Here is a 5,428-nt window from a genome sequence, read left to right as displayed (position 1 = left end):
TGAAAACTTTAATTATATAATTTAGTTTCTTTGCTGTGGTGGGGTAGCCATTTTCTCATTTCTGAATTTGTTGGGGGAATTTTGTTCTTCTTGGTTGTTTATACATTTATCTTAGGGTTTCTTTGTTTTTTGCTGAAACATTGGGATTAAATGACTTGCACAAGGTCACACAGCTAGGTAATTATTAAATATCTGAAACCAAATTTGAACTCAGGTCCTTTTGACTTCAGGGCTGGTGCTTTATCCACTGTGCCACCTAGCTGCCCCAATACATATATCTTAAAATGCTTAACCTGATCTAAATAAGAAAGAATATGTTAGAGCAAAAGCCACAAAATTTGAGACTTGACATAGTCAAAGTTCAGTTCTCTCATGATCTCATAATTTTCTTGTACTTTCAACCATTCAGGTGAAAAATTGACATAAATGTCAAACATCTGAGAAGTAAATGGCAAAATATTGGCCTTTTGTCTGGTAGCTGTGGGTTAAAAATTTCAGTTTACTTCCCAAGTAAAAATGAAATTTGAACTCTTTCAAGCTAGGAGACAGTGACAGAATAACTAGAATTTGGCTTACCACTTATCTTCGTTTTCTTCATACCTGACATCCATAAAATTTATGAGTAGGAACCTTGAAGTACATTCGTTTTGCTGACTGGATTCATGAATAGCTGTAAATAGTCTTAAATTCAATTTTTAGGACTCCTAATAACAAGTTTTCCTTATAAATTTTGTTATAGACTGGGCTATAAGTAATCCCTACTACCAAGAAGGCAGTAATTCTTAAGTAGGCTGAATTGCAGTGGGCCAAACTAATTCAATATTAATGTATTGAGGCAGAGAGAGCACCAGGTTGTTTAGAAGGGGTCAAACCAGCTCAGGCCAGAAATGGAGCAGGTCAAGGCTTAAAGCGAAACTGGGTCAAGGAGTAACCTTTGCACTTCAGGCTGGGAAAGAAGTAGAGACAAGTCTTTTTTTTTTTTAAAAAAATTGTCACATAATTTACTTGTGGGTAGGTACTGTTTTCCTCGTGTTTTAGTTTTAGTTTTTTATTTATTAGATCTAGAACAGTTATTTCCTCCACCACAGAAATTGCCTAAGATTCAAAGACATAAAACATCCATTTAAACCTTTATTTTTATGGGAGGTAAATACAAGATTCTGGGACCCCTTCAATAGCTGGGTCTGATATTTTACATTTATTGCAGCAGATCTGCTGTACCCTTCACAAGATCTTTGACTAGTCAGCTATAGGTTTGAGTTAATAGTTTTTCAGGGTAATCCTATCAGTGATCATCTACTTATTCTGTGCTATTGATATGACCCACTGGGCAGCAGAACATCCATTTCTCAGAATCAATGTTTTCTGAGTAGGGGAGAGGGGAACTCAGAAAAGTATCAGAAGTAATCAATGAATAGAAGGGAGAATATAGGGAAAATAGTGTAGAAAAGAGGAAACCATTTAAAATGAGAAAAATTAAAATTGGAGAGTATATTTAAAAATTTCTTTATAAAATGGATATCTGTAAAACATTTAATAAAATTAAATGGAAAAAATATGTTGTGGAGATTACCTTGAAAATATTAGTACTTTTAAGCAGTTAACCAGTCATATATTCATTTAAAGAAAGAATTTCCAGTAGTTTCTTTGTAAACCTTGTCAGTTTAAAACAATTTAAATCTGCCTATGACAATTAAATTTATTACAATAAAATTTCATTTTACAAACTAAAATAATACCCTAGAGCATACATATACTTATGAAGCTTAATTCTTTATAAGAACACTAATATCCTTTTCTGATCAGATAGTGAAAAGAGCAGTTACTTGACTTTAGGATTTAGGATACCTGGGTATGTCATGTAATCTTAGAAACTCAGATTTGTAAAATGAAAATAATACGCTAACTTATAGAAATTATTATGAGGAAAATGCCTTACAAACCTATATAGTTTTTATTCCATATCTAAATTTTTTTAAATTTAATATTTATTTATTATCATTTTATACATTAATAATTAAATAATAATTAAATAAAATAATTAAATTTTTATACATTAATAAAATATTTTTGTTTAAGAGTAAACAAAATACCTCCTCCCCCCAAAAATATAGACTCACTTGAGCAAGAAAGTAAAGGGGAAAGAAAAAAATTTTAAATTAAAAAAATAGTAATAATTGTAGGTATGGCTAGGTGGCACAGTGGATGGAGCACCAGCCCAGGAGCCAGGAGCACCCAAGCCCATATCTGGCCCCATACACCCAACAGTTACCCAGCTGTGTGACATGCAAGCCACCCCAACCCCACTGCCCTGCATAACCCCCCCCCCAAAAAAAGACCTAAAATAAAATAACAGTAATAATAGTAGGGGTGGCTGGGTGGTGGGACAGAGCACTGGCCCTTGAGCCAGGAGCATCCGGCTACAAATCTCGCCTCAGACACCCAACAATCACCCTGCTATGTGGCCCCAGGCAGGCCACCCAGTCCCATTTGCCCTGCACCCCCCAAAAAAATAATGAAAAATGTGCTTCAGTCTGTTCCAACACCACCAACTCTGTTGCAGGTGGATCACACTCTACATGTATGATAAATCCGTCACAAAAGTTACTTCCATATTTTTCCACCATTGCCGTTGCTGATTGGAACTCCCTCCTTTTGTATTTCTCCACTACCATGTACTATATTTTCTCTCTCCTTTCACTCTGACTCTGCTGTCAGGTAGCTGAATGGCGCAGCAGACAGATCCCTGGCCCTGGGGCCAAGAGGCACCGAGCCCCCTTACCACCCCTTAGGACCAACATCCACCTGGCCCTATTATGGTCCTGGACAGGCCATCCAATCCCAGCCCATTGCAAGACGTAGAAAAGAAAATGCATTATATCTGACCACTCTCCCCCCCCATGATCCATCCTCTCCTCCATCACTCATATCCCCCCCTCCTTCTTACTCCAGATGTCTATACCCCATTGAGAATATATGCTGTTTCCTCTCCTAGCCACCTCTGATGAGAGCGAAGATTCCCTCATTCCCCCTTGCCTTCCCCACTTCCATATCATTGCAATAACTCATTGTAATAAAGAAAAATCTTATATGAAATATCTTGGCCTATTCCCCCCTCTCCTTTTTTGTTTCTCCCATTACATTTTCCTTTTTTCTTTTGACGTCATTTTTACACCATATTTTATCTTCAAATTCAGCTTTCTCTTGTGCTTCATCTATAAAAGCTCCTTCTACTTGCTCTGTTAATTGAGAAGGTTCATATGAGTATTATCAGTGTCATTTTTCTATACAGGAATACATGCAGTTCATCATCATTAAGTCCCTTATATTTTCCCCTTCTCCAATCTCTATGCTTCACCTGAGTCCTGTATTTGAAGACCAAACCTTCTGTTCAGCTCTGGCCATTCCAACAGGAACATTTGAAATTCCCCTGGTTCATTGAAAGTCCATCTTTTTTCCTCGAAGAGGACATTCAGTTTAACTGGGTAGTTGATTCTTGGCTGCATGCTAAGCTCATTTGCCTTCTGGTATATTATATTCCAAGCCCTATGAGCTTCCAATGTAGTTTGCTAAGTCCTGTGTGATCCTGACTGCAACTCCACGATATTTGAGTTGTCTCCTGGCTGCTTGTAATATTTTCTCTTTGACTTGGGTGTTCTGGAACTTGGCTATAATATTCCTAGGGGTTGTTTTTTTGGGATCTCTTTCTCGGGGGGATCAGTGGATTCTCTCCATTTCTATTTTGCCCTCTGCTTCTAGGATATCAGGGCAATTTTCGAAAATGATGTCAAGGCTGTTTTCCTGATCATGACTTTCAGGTATTCCAATAATTTTTAAATTATCTTTCCTAAATCTGTTTTCCATATCAGTTGTTTTTTCAATGAGATGTTTCACATTTTCTTCTAATTTTTCATTCTTTTGGTTTTGAATTATTGAGTCCTGATTTTTAGTAAATTCATCAATCTCCCTGAATTCTATTCTTTGTCTGAAGGATTTGTTTTCCTCAGAGAGTTTTCTTATCTCTTTTTCCATCTGGCCCATTCTTCTTTTTAAGGCATTCTTCTCCTCAATAACTTTTTGAACTGTTTTATCCATTTGACCTAAGCTGGTTTTTAGCATGCTGTTTTCTTTAGCATTTTTTGGATTTCCTTGACTAAGCTGCTGACTTCATTTTCATATTTTTCCTGCATCTCTCTCATTTCTTTTCCTAGTTTTTCTTTTAACTCCCTCATTTGACTTTCAAAGTCTTTTTTGAGCTCTGTCATAACCTGAGCCCAGTTTCTGTTTTTCTTGGAGTCTTTAGATGCAGGAGCTTGCGCTTCCTCACCTTCAGACTGAGTGTTTTGTTCCTTCTTGGGCTCACAGGCAAAATATTTCTCAATAGTGTTCCTCTTTTTTCTCTCCTTGTTCATTTTCCCAGCCTTAGCCTGTTTTGGGGGTGCTTCCTGAGCTTTTGGGTCACTCTCACAAGGATCTCAGTGTGTGAGGCTCTGTCCTCTCTCTTGGTCTGTGAGTGACCATATGCGCCCCCCTCTGCCATGGGGCTGAGGTGGGGGGCACCCTGCTATTCTATTGGGGGGGCATAGGCTACGATCAGGATCTGAATGTGGTCAGAACCCCAGAGTCCTGTTCCAGGGGGCAGAGCTCTGTAGTCTCTCTCTTCACTCCCCTCCCTAGGTTCAATGGGCTCATGCCCTGGGGGCTCCTGCTTACCAGCTCTGCCTGCTTCTGTTTCCTGGATTTGGACTGCCTTGGCCATGCTGCTAGCTGTGTGCCCTGAGGGCTGGGCTCCACGTGCTCACTCTGGAAGAGGTCCCCTGTTGTTCCCCCAATTTGTGCCTGGTGTTCCCTGGGGCATAGTCAGGAAACTCCCCCCCCCCCCCCCACTGTGAGCCTTGGCTCCCTGGGACTGCCCCCGGGAGGCTGAAATTCTTTCGCTCTGGGGCCACCCCTCTGGCCAGCTGCCCCTCCAACCCTGAGGAGCAGAGCCTTTCTGTTCTTTTTGAGGTTACCTTGAGTAGGACAACTGCCCCACAGAAAGATCCAGTGAGGGAATTCTCCAACCCAAGGTAACATGGAAAATAGTGGGAAAACTGTTTAACAGGGTTGGAGGGTCAGCAAGCACTAGAGCAAAGGAACTTCAGCCTCCCAGAACCAACCCAAGGGCGCCTGGGAGTGCTGTTTCTGGGCAACAGAAGCAGTTTCTTGACCTGCACCCCAGGGAGCACCGAGCACAACTTGGAAGATCAGCAGGGAGACCTCTGCCAGAGTGAGTGTGGAGCCCAGACCCTCAGCACTCAGTGTGGCTATGGCAGCCCAGATCCCAGGAAATGGAAGCAGCCCATGGAGCTGCCCAGCAGGAGCCTCCAGGAGACTTTGCCCTGAGTGCTCAGCCCACTAAAGGTAAGGAAGTAGAGGGAGACTGCCG

This window comes from Macrotis lagotis, chromosome X (genome assembly GCF_037893015.1).
Source record: "Macrotis lagotis isolate mMagLag1 chromosome X, bilby.v1.9.chrom.fasta, whole genome shotgun sequence".
NCBI classification, from domain to species: domain Eukaryota; kingdom Metazoa; phylum Chordata; class Mammalia; order Peramelemorphia; family Peramelidae; genus Macrotis; species Macrotis lagotis.
Note: the sequence above shows the minus strand (reverse complement) of the source record.